Source organism: Eschrichtius robustus, chromosome 8, assembly GCF_028021215.1.
Source record: "Eschrichtius robustus isolate mEscRob2 chromosome 8, mEscRob2.pri, whole genome shotgun sequence".
Taxonomy (NCBI): Eukaryota; Metazoa; Chordata; class Mammalia; order Artiodactyla; family Eschrichtiidae; genus Eschrichtius; species Eschrichtius robustus.
Genome location: NC_090831.1, coordinates 103,648,023 through 103,666,144, shown reverse-complemented (window position 1 = coordinate 103,666,144; position 18,122 = coordinate 103,648,023). Strand labels below are relative to the sequence as shown.

At 39.0% G+C, this 18,122-nt stretch overlaps 1 pseudogene; it reads left to right on the top strand.

Moving 5' to 3' along the window:
• Positions 1–542: 542 nt before the first annotated feature.
• On the top strand, positions 543–3,007 carry LOC137768332 (developmentally-regulated GTP-binding protein 1 pseudogene; annotated as a pseudogene).
• The last annotated feature ends 15,115 nt before the right edge of the window (positions 3,008–18,122 follow it).

Here is an 18,122-nt window from a genome sequence, read left to right as displayed (position 1 = left end):
TATAACATATTGTTTCTGCTGTACCAGCCAAACCCTGCCAAATGCTCAAATTAGAGTTTTGGGGGCAAAGTTTACTCTAAGTCACTACGTATTACTCCTAATCAATGCACCTTGTTCTGTATGTGAATGAACTATCTCTTTCATAACAAAAGCCAAACTCTTTTCTAGTATTAACTACAAACCTAATGACCCACAGTTTTTAGAACAAAACTTTAAAAATAAAAATCAAATTGTTACAGTTTTCCGTACTCTAAATTCTGTAAGTTTTCCCTTTTCCATAATACCTCAAAAATCATAGACAATGGGCCAATTGCTAAATATCCACTTTAGTGTCTGCTTTGTAAACACCACAGCCTAGATGGATAAATGGTGAAAGGGAAAACAGTATAATTCACATCAATCTGCCAAGTTGCTAGTGGTTCTTGACCCACAGTTTATGAAACCTTCCATATTGAATTTTATTATATTCAGTATATCATTCCTCCCTCAAACATGTGATCACTATAAATTATTATGAAAGATGAAGAGTCACGGACTCTGACATGCATGGCATGAGCACAGGGAAGGGCCAAGGAATGGTCCCATGTAGCACTTTGGATCTTCAGGCCCCCTACCCTCAGACGGGGCCCAATGTCTGCTTCTGGGGCAGGGCTGGACCTGCCACCAGTCCCGGAGTGGTTATGGAGGCTGCTCTGTCCACTCAAGCTCCTCTCACAGCCCAGTCTCTCAGGCCCCCAGTGCTGTCAGCTGCAACCTGGCATTTGGACAGAACTGGCTTCCCACCAGAGTGGGGCCTCAGACTCAGAAGCTATCCATCCTCTGGAATCGGTCTCTTTCTAATTCCTTCTTGTAAAAGAGCTTGACCTCCCAGCTCACCAGACTTTTGGCCTTGTGTGGATGTGTGTATACATACATGTGTACTGTAGAACCAAAACAAAAATGGAATCACTTTTGTTGGGGACAAAATGGAGTTGGCTAATGCAGTCACATTAACGAAAAAAAATGAAGCTTAACCTTACCTAACATTAGCTACAGGAATTTACAGCTCTTCTCAGAAATTAGCAGAGGACGCCAGCCAATCCGCAGATGCCAAATCTGTTCACACCATCTTTGGAATTCCTTGTTCCTGACTCAGCTACTCTGAGCCAAATAAGGAAGAAGGCCACCAGGCCTCAGCTGAAAAAGACAAATTCCGCATTTACCCCTTTAGTCCTTACTAGTCCCTTGTGTTATTTCACTTTCTTCTTTTTTTTTTTCATTTCCTTTGTCTTATCAATGCCTTTGTTACTAGTTTCTAAGAACTCATTTATGACTAAGGATGTTAACCATTTGTCATACAATGCAAATGAAATGCTGTTTTATTGCCATCAATTTACTACAGTGTTCTGTATTTTGGTTATGTATTAAAATATAATCATGTTGTGTTTAAAAACAAACAAAACACCTTTAGTCAATAACTAACAGGAAACTTATTGCTCCCGCAGCCTTGGGTTTCCCGCAGCCTTGGGTTTCCCGGTTTTGCAGGTCGTAAGCCTTGCAAACAAACTCATCTTTCTGCTTTGTTTTACTCAGTGTGCAGAATTTGGTTTTTGAAAATACATACCTGTGTGCACATAGGGGCCAGAACAGAGGTCCAAACTCACTCACGCAGTCCAGGACCCAAAAAAGAAATGACAGAAAACCTTCCTCCAAAAACGCGGGAACGGGAAAGGCGTCGGCGAGGAAACCTTTCCGCGCGCTGCGTTGTTGCGGTGAATAGGAGACGCACACCCTGAACTTTCGCGAGAAGTAGGAAGTACCGCGCCTGCGCACTGCAGTAGCTCCTGATGGCTTTGGCAGGTTCGCTGGCGGGTATGTGACAGAGGCGGTCAGCGTGGAGGCCACTGCACCCCCGGGGACTCGCCACTAGGAGCAGCACCTTAGCCATCACCTCGGAGATCGAAGCCGAGATGGCTCGGACTAAAAGAACACGACCACAGCACACCATTTAGGGCTGCTTAAGACTCGCTCTGCTAAGCTTCGCGGACAACTCATTACTCCAACAGGTGGTGGTGCTGGTGAGCCGGAAGGTTTTGTTGTAGCCAAGACAGGTGGTGCTCGAACTGGGTTTGTGGGCTTTCTAACTATGAGGAAGTCAGCCCAGCTCAGTAACTTGGCAGGGGTATATTCCGAGGTGGCAGCCTGAATTCACTACACTGACCACTGTGCCCCGTGTCATCAGATACAAAGGGGCCAAGATCCAGCTCCTGGATCTCCCAGGTATCATTGAGGGTGCCAAGGATGGGAGAGGCAGAGGCCGTCAAGTCATTGCAGTAGCCCGAACATGTAACGTGATCCTGGTTGTTCTGGATGTCCTGAACTGTTGAGACATAAGAAGATAATTGAAAACGAGCTGGAAGGCTTTGGCATTCACTTGAGCAACAAACCCTCTAATATTGGTTTTAAGAAGAAGATAAAGGATGCATTCATCTCAAAGCCACTTGCCCTCAGAGTGAGCTGGATGCTGAAACTGTGAGGAGCTTTCTGGCTGAGTACGTAATGCCGATGGGACCGTCGCAATACCACAGCTAATGACTTCATTGAAGTGGTGGAAGGAAACAGAGTTTATATCCCCTGCTATCTATGTGTTAGTTAAATAAGATTGATCAGATCTACACTGAGAAATTGCGTATCGTCTATAACATGCCTCGTTGTACCCGTCTCTGCCCATCACTGCTGGAATTTTAATGACTTGTTGGAAAATATCTGGGAGTATCTGAAACTAGTGAGGACTTAGACCAGACACAAAGGCCAGTTCCCAGATTACACATCCCCAGTGTTGTGCTGCCTTACCCCAGAACCACGGTGGAGGATTTCTGCTGAAAATTCACGAAAATCGTATCAAAGAATTTAAATACGTTCCAGTCTGTGGTTTCTCTGTGAAACACAAAAAAATGGTTAAAGCCATATGTTGGGGGATGAGGATGTCATTCAGACACTGAAACCTTCCCCTTTCTCCATCTGCTAGGCCAACCCCTGCAGCTTTCCAAATGACCAGGCATCCTGCCCCAAACCCCTTCTGGCTTTGGATCAAGATTCATAGGAGGGAGATGGAGGCACCCCAACTGGCACTTCACTTGTCTTCATGTCACCTTGTACTTTGAACTGCATAAAGGACCAGGTAGGAAAAAAAAATGACCACATTCATTAGGATTTATTTGTTTATTTATTTATTTATTATTTATCTATTTGGGAATTCATAATTGAGGTGGTCATAGGATCATAAACATTTTTGAAATCTTGTTCAGGGCATGAGTATGCAAATCTGCAAATATGTAAACAAGGACACCTTTGCCTGAGGTGAGGCTAATGAATGTTTAATGAATTCTTGAGTGACATAAACTTTCAGTGACAGTGCTCACTCTGCTTTTCATGCTTGCATATAGGACACATCAGTAATTATTTAAACTTTTATCTTTCATCATTTAATTAATGGAAATAAAGACAAACCTGAATATATTCTATTATTGAAGAAAATGACAAAATATTATAACTACCGAAGAGAAAAAAAATTTGTGAAAGCTCATTTTAGACCAATTTTGTTGTATTTTAAAATATCTGTATTTACAGAAATACATTAAGATAAATATAAGCTTTATAGCAACCCAAATATTTCCTGTTCATTTATGAGCATGATCAATAGGAGCTGCTACAAAACAGAAGAAAAGGTAAATCCTTAAAATATTCAATTCTAGAATGTGTTCATGACCTTTTGTGCCTTGTGCCACGTGATGAATTATTCATAGAACATTGATAACAGTGTGACATACAGTCTTATACACAGGGGATCAAATCATTGAGCTGGGAGAGGAACATTGTAATTCTGCTTTTGGCTCTGCCATTACCTGTTTGACCCTGTCCAGGTTATCCTTCATTCATTCATTCATTTATTCGACTCAACAAAATTTTAGGAAACTTCTCCCATGTGCTTTGCACTCTACCCAGCAATGGGATATAACAATTACCAAAATGTCCCCAGCTTCATAAAGCTTACAGTACAGTCATTTAACCTCCATTCAAGTCATTTACTTTCTAGTCAAGACACATAATTTTTTTGATCTCAAGTGTTCTTATTTATGAAATGAAAGAATTGGGTATTTGTAATACCCTATCAAAGACTCCTGAGTCTTCATCAATGAAACATGCTTTCAGTCATGTTCTCCATAATGATTGTAGGTTGTCCTGAGTTATGCATACCATGTTGCAAAATTCTCATGTGACCACTAGCAACTGTTCCTTGAGCCAATTGACATTTTTGCTCTATGGTACATCAAATACTACCACGATATTCACTGAACAATGCACGTGTCCATCCCATAATCATGACCTCTTTAAGTTCCACTCCTAACTCAGAGCGTTCCAACCAGTGTGAATGGGCTATGGGAGTGTGAGATGATAGCAATTCCCTCCAGCTATAGAGGAGTATGATAAGGGTGTGGTAGGCTAGAGCACCTGGCTTGTGGGCTTCTAAAGCAAACAACCCTATCTATTGCCTTTTATGTATTGTATATGTATATCATTTTCTAGGTATACCATGATGTAAAAGAAATTGGGAATTACTACTCTAACCAAGCAAGTTATAAAGTAAAAAATGCAAATATTACAATGTAGGTAAAGAAAAAAGTAAATTATAAGAGCAGAAGAAAATTAGGAAATAGTCACTGTCAAGTTCTAAAAAGTCTTTTAGAGCACCAAAACTAATTTAATATTATCTGTATAAAATTGGAACCAACAGATTTTAGGCCATTTCAGAGAATATAATACTATACAGGAATATGACATCGAATCTAAAGTAAAGGAGTAAGCAGCGTCTTTGGTCAAAAGTCTCAAGCTATAAATTAATCATTTCAGTTTATGAGGTGGTGTTCCCTTCCCCTTTATTTAATATGTTTATAAATAATCATTCTCTAAAAGGGCTATACATAACCTGTATGTTTGTAAAGTTAAATAATATATACTACCAAATCTAAATTCCTGTGATTATGTCCCTGGAACCCTAAGGGATAATTATTTTTAAAGCTTTCTTATTCTGACTTAAATATAAGTAAATAAATTAGATCAAAGCCCTGATTTCTATAAGAACTCCTGTTGGTTCTTGTAGAGATACCATCCCTCAAGGTTCTCAAATATGTCAACCTCCCCATTCACACAGCCACTGCCTTAAGTCTGGCTTTCATGTCTGTCATCCAGTCCCCCTCCCCATTGTTTCCAGAATGCTTCTCTGTACTCTGCAAGATGTTTTGAAGGATCCACTTCATCTATAGAATTGGTTTTCACAGAAGGAGGAATACACAACCTACTATAATCTCAAATTGTTTTAGGAGGGATTTGTATGTTTTTCAAGTGGATTTTCTTTAAAGGTAAATAACACTGGTCAGCTGAGTAAAGTCAGAGTTCCCTGATATGGCACCCAAGGTCCTTCTTGATATGCCTTCAGCATTTCTCTTTAGTCTCGTCTCCTACCGTCCATATTGCAAATAATTCTAAACTCTCTACGGTTTCCCCCAAATATTGGTGCATCAAATACTGGTGTATTTAAACATGCCTTTCTTTTACCTGTAATATCCTCCATCTCCACTCGTCCCATCCTTCAATTACACTTCTCTGATCTTCACAGATAAAGTTTATCACTCCTCACTCCGTCCATGTTTTAACATCTGCTGCTCTTACAACACAGAGATAAAACTATGCTTATGTCCATCTTATCTGCTAGATAGGATCTTTTTGAGTATAGACATTGTGGATTGTATCTTATTCAACCAGCATAAGGCCAAGCATATTAAGTACACAATAAATATCTATTAAATTCAAGGAAAATCTTTCCCATAAAGTTTGTCATGATATTCTCTGAAGCTTTAGAAGTCAAATTATAATTGAGGGTCCTTGAAAGATAATATAATATCAACCTTGAAAAAATATTTTCAACTCCTTACAAAATTTATAACATATAAATTCAGTGTAGTGAAGAAGAGATTTGAGGTTATAATGCCTATATTCAAAATTCCTTATTCATGTCAGCAATGACTATGAAGCAGGCAGTGTGCTAGGTACTGAGATTGAAAGATGAATAAGAAAGGGTCACTAGAACCCTCAGTTCAAAAATATATCTGATTATCTATATTCATGAAGCCTACTCAGACTTTTCTCAAATACTCATGAAAATAAAGGGAAAAAATAATGGCTTGACATCATCAGTTACTAAGATTAATAACAATCAATACCAGTTTCTGGAAGGAAATGAATGTGAACTGGTAATTTTCAATGTTTTAGTTAATATTATACTATATGTATATAGTATACTATATACTATAGGCACATATTAATATATATGTGCCTTTGTTTCACAGTATACACTCAGCCTGCAGTAACATAGCATATGACTCAAGATTCTGAGAAACATTATTTTAGATCCAAATTCTATACCTAGCATAACAGGGAAGCCATGTCCAAAGGGAATTCCTGACAGTGCTAGCTTATATCATCTTTTTAAAAAGAAAACAGTGTAAAGAGAGATTCTTGTTCCCAATATTTTCCAGAAAAAACAAGTGTCAGTATTTCTTCGGAATGCGCTAACATGGGTCATATGCCAGTTTCAGAATCAATCACTGTGGCCAAGAGAATAAATGAGGTAATTGGCCAGACTTAGGTTATATCTGTGTGCCTGCAGGGAGAGTAGTAAGGGCCAGAGGTCATCCACACCTAAACCACACAGACTGAGAGTGGGCTCAAGTCAATGGTATAAAAAGAAAGAGAAAAAAGATGCTGAAAATTGAAACAATGCAAGCCCCTTCTAGAATAAGAAGAGAGAAAACCTCCAAGTCAGTATTAATCTGTGTTCTCCCTTCAGCATTATTCCTCCCTAAGAATTGGAAAACTCTTGTGGTACCAGGTACAGTAGATAGGGAAAATAGTGTCTTATAATAGTTATAAAAACAGGTTTAACCTCACAGACACCATGGAAAGGCCTTGCAAACTCCAAGGGATCCATGAACCGCATTTTGAGAGCCACTGCTATGGATAATGCTTCTCAAATTTTGATGTCTGTATTAATCTCTTGCGAATTCTGATAAAGTGTAGATTGTGATTTAGTTGGTCTGGGATGGGGCCGAAGACTCTTCATTTCTAACAAGCTTCCAGGCAATATTAATATGCTGCTGGTCCATGAATCACTCTTTGAGTAGCAAAACTTAAACAGTAAGGACATAATCAATTCACATGAAATCCGGAGACAGAGAATTCATGATTGGTTTACCCTGTTGTTTTCTCTCTCTATATCTTTCTCTTTCTCTACACTGCCATCCACAATGTCAGTTTTGTTCTAAGACTGATTTCACCCTTAATCGTGGGATGTCTTGTAAGAAGCATTTGAGCTTTATCCTTCCTCATTTATGTCCACCTGGTGAGAGCTCTTCCCACCCTCAATGAACAAAAGACTTGAGCTCATGTTCCTGACCTCTTAAAGCAGTTCCTGCAGCCAGAAAAAATGCCATGTATGATTGGTTCAGAGCTGGGATACATGAGTCCTTCACTGTTTTGGGAGGGTATGGTTTATCCTAATTAACTGAAAAGTGAAATGGTGAAGTATAACATTGAGCCAACAAATTCTACTTCAATTTAGCATAAAAAATAAAGGGATGAATTGTATGACGTAAACATTAGGGAAAATGAAAAATAAATATGGAAATTACAACACCGAAAAAGAAGGAATAGGAAGGATGAAGAAACGACAGTGTTGAAGAAATAGATAATAATTAATTCCTATTAATAAAGTGCTGGAAAATGAAGAAGCAATGATTAAAATAATGGAGTTAGAACCTTTTTAATATTTAAGAAAAATAGGGTATAAAAATACTCCAGTCAAAAAATCAGGAAAAGAGGGGAAATCACAGAAAATAAAAAATAAAAAGAGATGAGTGAGATTTATCTATTATAAACACAGACTTTCACATTACATTAAGATATTTTGCATAACAGAAACTTTGTAAATAAAGCAACAGAAAGAGAGGGAACATGAAAAGAATAAAATGAAAATGTATGGCCAGTGTCACTGTCATAAACATATGTATGTAAACATATACCTATAGTCATGAACATGTATATATGTAAGTATATATAGTCATAAAAATGTATATGTGTACAGTGTTTCAGAAATGAAACATAAACACAAAGTAATGAGTGGGTTGAATCTGCAGTGATGCTAGGTATTCAAGCTGAAGCAGAAGGTGAGAATAGGAAACATAATTCCTGTGGGATATGGGAAAATTAAAATTTTCCACAATATATCTGGTAGCTAGAGTTAACAGAAAGGAAGATGAGAGGAAAGACTGCTGGAACTTGAGTCTGGACCTTTAAAAAAGGTCCAGAAAAGTTTGTGATTTTTTTACAAAGAGCCAAATAGTACATATCTTAGGCTTTGTGGGTCTCTGTCACATATTCTTTCTTCTGTTTTTGAACAACCCTTTAAAAACATAAAAATCATCCTTAGCTCAAAGGCCATGCAAAACAGCCTGAAATTGGCCTGCCAGCAGTAGTTTCTGACCCTGCTTTATAAGAAGCTGTCAGCCTAGAAGAGGTGAGAGGATGGAGAAGCAGCCATGTGACCAGATACTAAGCCAAGTTGCCCCCATCCTGGAGGATGAATCTGCACTAACTCCAATATTTGTCACATCACTTCTAGTTTCCCATCCAGCATCCCCACTCCCCTTCTTTCTTACTAAGATGTCCACAATTTTCCTCAGCTAAAAAATATCCAATTAAAATAATTTGCCTTCTAAAATATAATATTAAACAAAAAATAAAATTACTTGCCTTCTCAGACTCCCTTGGAGGTAAAATACTCACATACATATCACCGGCCAAGAAGATATACGGAAAGGGCTTAGTGGAATTTCCAGCAATTTTTAGACAGGTATAAGTATAGCAGACATGCTCCACTGACCTTCGCTCTTCTCACTTCCCTTTCATCCTCAATATCAAAAATGCATGTAGGTACAAGAGCTCTCTGGAGCCTTTGAGGATGAAAATCACATGGTAACAATGGGGAAACTGAGGACTGGAGGAAGCTTGGACATATATGATATCAGGGATAACCTGCATCCAGAATTTCTCTTTTGTGAGAAAAAAAATAAAGATCTTTATTTGACGAAACCATTGCAGCTGGCATGAGCCATTGACCTTTTCTCTTTCCACTGATTCTGTTACAAAAGCCAAAAGCAATAATAACTGATGCATCATTGCAATGCGGGTAGGGTGGGTTGAAACATTGTTATGAGACATTAGTAGGCTCTGGTCTGAAGCAAAGATCCAGGCAAAAGTAATAATAGTTTTCTGAATCCTCCAAAAGGAAAAGTGCAATTAAAAGAGGGGGAAGGGGATGAGAGGGACATATAGGTAGGGAAAGGGAGGAAAGGAGAGAAAAGCCTCAAAATGCAATCAAACTAGTCAGCATACAAAACTTAGAATGCTCATGAAGAAAGTCAGCCATCAGAATAAAAATCAGAACATGGATTTACTATATATTTTATTAGAAAAATCAGATAATAACTTTAAAAATAACAGTGTTTAGCTATTCACAGACATAAATGAAGACATAATATCCATGAAATGCAAATACAACTTTTGAAATGAGAAAAAGCAGAAATGACACAAAGATGTTCCAAAATGACATATAGTATGATAACACAGTTGTGAAAACACACAAGGTGATATATTCATTGTAAATAAGTACATGAGAAGTAATGGTATGAATTATGTATAGGACTGATAAATTCAAGTGAGTTGCTATGTCTGGGAGAAGGGGAGAAAGGAAAATGTGATTGACAAATTGACAAATGGTCTATTGAGGTTTCAGTAGTATGTTATATGTTACTTCCCTTCAAAAATTTTAAATCAAGAATAGAGGAATGTTTAGAATTGATAGAGCTGGCTCAAGCATACTTGAGAGTAAAGTTTTCTGTATATTTCAAATATATAAGTTACTATAATGGTGGATACATGTCATTGTACATTTTTCCAAACCTATAGAATGTGCAACACCAAGAGTGAACCATAATTTAAATAAACTATGGACTTTGGGTGATTATGTGTCAGTGTAGGTTTATCAGTTGTAATAAATGTTCCGCTCTGCTGGGGGATGTTGATAATAGGGGAGGCTGTGCCTGAGTCGGGGCAGGGCATAAATGGGAAATCTCTCAATCTTCCTCTCAATTTTACTGTGTACCTAAAACTGCTCTAAAACAATAAAGCCTTTAAATATATGTGATATTTTAAAAGAAAAGATATTCTAGGATAAAAAACAAAAGGCAATATCTATATTGCTTTTTCACAATATTTACATCAGAAAAATAGAATTAAAAGTAAAACACATCAAAAGAAATGAAATATATTTTATGTTGATATAGGGATTAATACCCCAAAAGAATACAGTAGTCACAAATGTGGATATACTTAACAACCTAGCTTCAAAAACTTGTTGAAAAAAGTGGTGGCACTACAGACAGAAATTGAAAATCCCACAATAACAGTGGGAGAATTTAACACACTGCTCAGACGTGAACAAACCAAGTAAACAAAACTAAATGAGGATACAGATTTCTTGAGTAATACGAATAATAAAATATTATCATAAATGTGTAGAAATCTGCAAGTAAAAGCAGGATTAACATATACATATAGACATTTATATTTTTAGACATCGACCATGTATTTGGTCCTAAAAATTGCCACATGATTAATGAATGTGAAAAGATATTTGATCTCCATAGTAATTTACAAATCTCAGAAATGCATATTAAAATAACAATGATATCGTCAAGTGCTAGAAAGATTATGAAGAAATGGGTACTTTTACTCACTGATGATAGGAGTGGAGAATTATAAAAAAGCAACTTTGCAATGCATTTTAACAGTGTCTATTATAACTAAAATGTACACATTCCGTGATTATTCAGTTAAACTTTTAGGTTTTTGTTTTTTTTTTTAAACATCTTTATTGAAGTATAATTGCCTTACAATGGTGTGTTAGCTTCTGCTTTATAACAAAGTTAATCAGTTATACATATACAATATGTTCCCATATCTCTTCCCTCTTGCATCTCCCTCCCTCCCACCCTCCCCATCCCACCCCTCTAGGTGGTCACAAAGCACCGAGCTGATCTCCCTGTGCTATGCGGCTGCTTCCCACTAGCTATCTATTTTACATTTGGTAGTGTATATATGTCCATGACACTCTCTCACACTGTCACATCTCACCCCCCCCGCCCATATCCTCAAGTCCATTCTCTAGTAGGTCTCTGTCTTTATTCCTGTCTTGCCACTAGGTTCTTCATGGCCTTTTTTTTTTTTTTCCTTAGATTCCGTCTATATGTGTTAGCATACTGTATTTGTTTTTCTCTTTCTGACCTACTTCACTCTGTGTGACAGACTCTAACTCCATCCACCTCATTACAAATACCTCCATTTCATTTCTTTTTATGGCTGAGTAATATTCCATTGTATATATGTGCCACATCTTCTTTATCCATTCTTCTGTCGATGGACATTTAGGTTGCTTCCATGTCCTGGCTATTGTAAATAGAGCTGCAATGAACATTTTGGTACATGACTCTTTTTGAACAATGGTTTTCTCAGGGTATATGCCCAGTAGTGGGATTGCTGGGTCGTATGGTAGTTCTATTTGTAGTTTTTTAAGGAACCTCCATACTGTTCTCCATAGTGGCTGTATCAATTTACATTCCCACCAACAGTGCAAGAGTGTTCCCTTTCCTCCACACCCTCTCCAGCATTTATTGTTTCTAGATTTTTTGATGATGGCCATTCTGACGGGTGTGAGATGATATCTCATTGTAGTTTTGATTTGCATTTCTCTAATGATTAATGGTGTTGAGGATTCTTTCATGTGTCTGTTGGCAATCTGTATATCTTCTTTGGAGAAATGTCTATTTAGGTCTTCTGCCCATTTTTGGATTGGGTTGTTCTTTTTTTGTTATTGAGCTGCATGAGCTGCTTGTAAATCTTGGAGATTAATCCTTTGTCAGTTGCTTCATTTGCAAATATTTTCTCCCATTCTGATGGTTGTCCTTTGGTCTTGTTTATGGTTTCCTTTGCTGTGCAAAAGCTTTTAAGTTTCATTAGGTCCCATTTGTTTATTTGTGTTCTTATTTCCATTTCTCTGGGAGCTGGGTCAAAAAGAATCTTGCTGTGATGTATGTCATAGAGTGTTCTGCCTATGTTTTCCTCTAAGAGTTTGATAGTGTCTGCCCTTACACTTAGGTCTTTCATCCATTTTGAGTTTATTTTTGTGCATGGTGTCAGGGAGTGTTCTAATTTCATACTTTTACATGTATCTGTCCAATTTTCCCAGCACCACTTATTGAAGAGGCTGTCTTTTCTCCACTGTATATGCTTGCCTCCTTTATCAAAGATAAGGTGACCATATGTGTGTGGGTTTATCTCTGGGCTTTCTATCCTGTTCCATTGATCTATATTTCTGTTTTTGTGCCAGTACCAAACTGTCTTGATTACTGTAGCTTTGTAATATAGTCTGAAGTCAGGGAGCCTGATTCCCCCAGCTCCATTTTTCGTTCTCAAGATTGCTTTGGCTATTCGGGGTCTTTTGTGTTTCCATACAAATTGTGAAGTTTTTTGTTCTAGTTCTGTAAAAAATGCCAGTGGTAGTTTGATAGGGATTGCATTGAATCTGTAGATTGCTTTGGGTAGTAGAGTCATTTTCACAATGTTGATTCTTCCAATCCAGGAACATGGTATGTCTCTCCATCTATTTGTATCATCTTTAATTTCTTTCATCAGTGTCTTATAATTTTCTGCATACAGGTCTTTTGTCTCCTTAGGTAGGTTTATTCCTAGATATTTTATTCTTTTTGTTGCAATGGTAAATGGGAGTCTTTTCTTAATTTCACTTTCAGATTTTTCGTCATTAGTGTATAGAAATGCAAGAGATTTCTGCACATTAATTTTGTATCCTGCTACTTTACCAAATTCATTGATTAGCTCTAGGAGTTTTCTGGTAGCATCTTTAGGATTCTCTATGTATAGTATCATGTCATCTGCAAACAGTGACAGCTTTACTTCTTCTTTTCCGATTTGGATTCCTTTTATTTCTTTGTCTTCTCTGATTGCTGTGGCTAACACTTCCAAAACTATGTTGAATAATAGTGGTAAGAGTGGACAACCTTGTCTTGTTCCTGATATTAGTGGAAATGGTTTCAGTTTTTCACCATTGAGGACAATGTTGGCTGTGGGTTTGTCATATATGGCCTTTATTATGTTGAGGAAAGTTCCCTCTTTGCCTACTTTCTGCAGGGCTTTTATCATAAATGGGTGTTGAATTTTGTCAAAAGCTTTCTCTGCATCTATTGAGATGATCATATGGTTTTTCTCCTTCAATTTGTTAATATGGTGTATCACGTTGATTGATTTGCGTATATTGAAGAATCCTTGCATTCCTGGGATAAACCCCACTTGATCATGGTGTATGATCCTTTTAATGTGCTGTTGGATTCTGTTTGCTAGTATTTTGTTGAGGATTTTTGCATCTATGTTCATCAGTGATATTGGCCTGTAGTTTTCTTTCTTTGTGACATCTTTGTCGGGTTTTGGTATCAGGGTGATGGTGGCCTCGTAGAATGAGTTTGGGAGTGTTCCTCCCTCTGCAATATTTTGGAAGAGTTTGAGAAGGATAGGTGTTAGCTCTTCTCTAAATGTTTGATAGAATTCACCTGTGAATCCATCTGGTCCTGGGCTTTTGTTTGTTGGAAGGTTTTTAATCACAGTTTCAATTTCAGTGCTTGTGATTGGTCTGTTCATATTTTCTATTTCTTCCTGTTTCAGTCTCGGCAGTTTGTGCATTTCTAAGAATCTGTCCATTTCTTCCAGGTTGTCCATTTTATTGGCATAGAGTTGCTTGTAGTAATCTCTCATGATCTTTTGTATTTCTGCAGTGTCAGTGGTTACTTCTCCTTTTTCATTTCTAATTCTATTGATTTGAGTCTTCTCCCTTTTTCTCTTGATGAGTCTGGCTAATGGTTTATCAATTTTGTTTATCTTCTCAGAGAACCAGCTTTTAGTTTTACTGATCTTGGCTATCGTTTCCTTCATTTCTTTTTCATTTATTTCTGATCTGATCTTTGTGATTTCTCTCCTTCCGCTAACTTTGGGGTTTTTTTTTTATTCTTCTTTCTCTAATTGCTTTAAGTGTAAGGTTAGGTTGTTTATTTGAGATGTTTCTTTTTTCTTAAGGAAGGATTTTATTGCTATAAACTTCCCTCTTAGAACTGCTTTTACTGCATCCCATAGGTTTTGGGTTGTCGTGTTTTCATTGTCATTTGTTTCTAGGTAGTTTTTGATTTCCTCTTTGATTTCTTCAGTGATTTCTTGGTTATTAATTAGTGTATTGTTTAGCCTCCATGTGTTTTTTTTTTTACAGATTTTTTCCTGTAATTGATATCTAGTCTCATAGCGTTATGGTCAGAAAAGATACTTGATACAATTTCAATTTTCTTAAGTTTACCAAGGCTTGATTTGTGACCCAAGATATGATCTACCCTGGAGAATGTTCCATGAGCACTTGAGAAGTGTATTCTGTTGTTTTTGGATGGAATGTCCTATAAATATCAATTAAGTCCATCCTGTTTAATGTATCATTTAAAGCTTGTGTTTCCCTATTTATTTTCATTTTGGATGATCTGTCCATTGGTGAAAGTGGGGTGTTAAAGTCCCCTACTCTGATTGTGTTACTGTCGATTTCCCCTTTTATGGCTGTTAGTATTTGCTTTATGTATTGAGGTGCTCCTATGTTGGGTGCATAAATATTTACGTTGTTACATCTTCTTGGATTAATCCCTTGATCATTATGTAGTGTCCTTCTTTGTCTCTGATATAAGAATTGCTACTCCAGCTTTTGATTTCCATTTGCATGGAATATCTTTTTCCATCCCCTCATTTTCAGTCTGTATGTGTCCCTAGGTCTGAAGTGGGTCTCTTGTAGACAGCATATATACGGATCTTGTTTTTGTATCCATTCAGCCAGTCTGTGTCTTTTGTTTGGAGCATTTAATCCATTTACATTTAAGGTAATTATCAATATGTATGTTACTATTACCATTTTCTTAATTGTTTTGGGTTTGTTATTGTAGGTCTTTTCCTTCTCTTGTGTTTCCTGCCTAGAGAAGTTCCTTTAGCATTTGTTGTAAAGCTGGTTTGGTGGTGCTGAATTCTCCTAGCTTTTGCTTGTCTGTAAAGGTTTTAATTTCTTCATCAAATCTGAATGAGATCCTTGCTGGGTAGAGTAATCTTGATTGTAGTTTTTTCCCTTCTTCACTTTAAATATGTCCTGCCACTCCCTTCTGGCTTGCAGAGTTTCTGCTGAAAGATCAGCTGTTAACCTTATGGGGATTCCCTTGTGTGTTATTTGTTGTTTTTCCCTAGATGCTTTTAATATTTTTTCTTTGTATTTAATTTTTGATAGTTTGATTAATATGTGTCTTAGCGTGTTTCTCCTTGGATTTATCCTGTATGGGACTCTCTGCACTTCCTGTACTTGATTGACTATTTCCTTTCCCATATTAGGGAAGTTTTCAACTATAATCTCTTCAAATATTTTCTCAGTACCTTTCTTTTTCTCTTCATCTTCTGGGACCCTTAGAATTCGAATGTTGGTGCGTTTAATGTTGTCCCAGAGGTCTCTGAGACTGTCCTCAATTCTTTTCATTCTTTTCTCTTTATTCTGCTCTGCAGTAGTTATTTCCACTATTTTATCCTCCAGGTCACTTATCCGTTCTTCTGCCTCAGTTATTCTGCTATTGATCCCTTCTAGAGAATTTTTAATTTCATTTATTGTGTTGTTCATCATTCTTTGTTTGCTCTTTGGTTCTTCTAGGTCCTTGTTAGACGTTTCTTATATTTTCTCCATTCTATTTCCAAGGTTTTGGATCATCTTTACTATCATTATTCTGAACTCCTTTTCAGGTAGACTGCCTATTTCCTCTTCATTTGTTAGGTCTCGTGGGTTTATACCTTGCTCCTTCATCTGCTGTGTGTTTTTCTGTCTTCTCATTTTGCTTAACTTACTGTGTTTGGGGTTTCCTTTTTGCAGGCTGCAGGTTCGTAGTTCCCGTTGTTCTTGGTGTCTGCCCACAGTGGCTAAGGTTGGTTCAGTGGGTTGTGTAGGCTTCCTGGTTGAGGGGACTAGTGCCTGTGTTTGGGTTGATGAGGCTGGATCTTGTGTTTCTGGTGGGCAGGTCCACATCTGGTGGTTTGTTTTGGGGTGTCTGTGACCTTATTATGATTTTAGGCAGCAGCCTCTCTGCTAATGGGTGGGGTTGTGTTCCTGTCTTGCTAGTTGTTTGGTGTAGGGTGTCCAGCACTGTAGGTTGCTGGTCGTTGAGTGGAGCTGGGTCTTGGCGTTGAGATGGAGATCTCTGGGAGATTTTCGCCATTTGATATTACATGGAGCTGTGAGGTTTCTGGTGGACGGTGTCCTGAACTTGGCTCTCCCACCTCAGAGGCGCAGCCCTGACGCCTGGCTGGAGCACCAAGAGCCTGTCATCCACACGGCTCAGAATAAAAGGGAGAAAAAAAGAAAGAATGAAAAAGATAAAATAAAGTTGTTAGACTAAAAATATAAAAAATAATTATTAAAAAAAATGTTAAAAGTAATAAAAAAAAAAAGATAGAAGAGAGCAACCAAACCAAAAAACAAATCCACCAATGATAACAAGCACTAAAACCCATATCAAAAAAAAAGAAAAAAAAACCCAAAAAAACGGACAGACAGAACCCTAGGACAAATGGTAAAAGCAAAGCTATACAGGCGAAATCACACACAGAAGCATACACATACACACTCACAAAAAGAGAAAAAGGGGAAAATATATATATATCGTTGCTCCCAAAGTCCACCACCTCAATTTGGGATGATTCATTGTCTATTCAGGTATTCCACAGATGCAGGGTACATCAAGTTGATTGTGGAGATTTAATCCACTGCTCCTGAGGCTGCTGGGAGAGATTTCCCTTTCTCTTGTTTGTTCGCACAGCTCCCAGGGTTCAGCTTTGGATTTGGCCCCGCCTCTGCATGTAGGTCGCCTGAGGGCGTCTGTTCCCCGCCCAGACAGACCGGGGTTAAAGGAGCAGCTGCTTCAGGGGCTCTGGCTCACTCAGGCCGCGGGGAGGGAGGGGCACGGATGCGGGGCGAGCCTGCGGCGGCAGAGGCCGGCGTGACGTTGCACCAGCCTGAGGCGCGCCGTGCGTCCTCCCGGGGAAGTTGTCCCCGGATCACGGGAGCCTGGCAGTGGCGGCTGCACAGGCTCCCGGGAGGGGCGGTGTGGATAGTGACCTGGGGTTGCGCACAGGCTTCTTGGTGGCGGCAGCAGCAGCATTAGCGTCTCATGCCCGTCTCTGGGGTCCGCGCTGATCACCGCAGCTCGCGCCCGTGTCTGGAGCTCATTTAAGCGGCGCTCTTAATCCCCTCTCCTTGCGCACCGCAAAACAAAGAGGCAAGAAAAAGTCTCTTGCATCTTCGGCAGCTCCAGACCTTTTCCCGGACTCCCTCCCGGCTAGCTGTGGAGCACTAGCCCCCTTCAGGCTGTGTTCACGCCGCCAACCCCAGGTCTCTCCCTGCGATCCGACCGAAGCCCGAGCCTCAGCTCCCAGCCCCCGCCCGCCCCGGCGGGGGAGCAGACAAGCCTCTCGGGCTGGTGAGTGCTGCTCGGCGCCGAGCCTCTGTGCGGGAATCTCTCCGCTTTGCCCTCCGCACCCCTGTGGCTGCGCTCTCCTCCGTGGCTCCGAAGCTTCCCCCCTCTGCCACCCGCAGTCTCCGCCCGCGAAGGGGCTTCCTAGTGTGTGGAAACCTTTCCTCCTTCACAGCTCCCTCCCACTGGTGCAGGTGCCGTCCCTATTCTTTTGTCTCTGTTTTTTCTTTTTTCTTTGGCCCTACCCAGGTATGTGGGGAGTTTCTTGCCTTTTGGAAGGTCTGAGGTCTTCTGCCAGCATTCAGTAGGTGTTCTGTAGGAGTTGTTCCACATGTAGATGTATTTCTGATGTATTTGTGGGGAGGAAGGTGATCT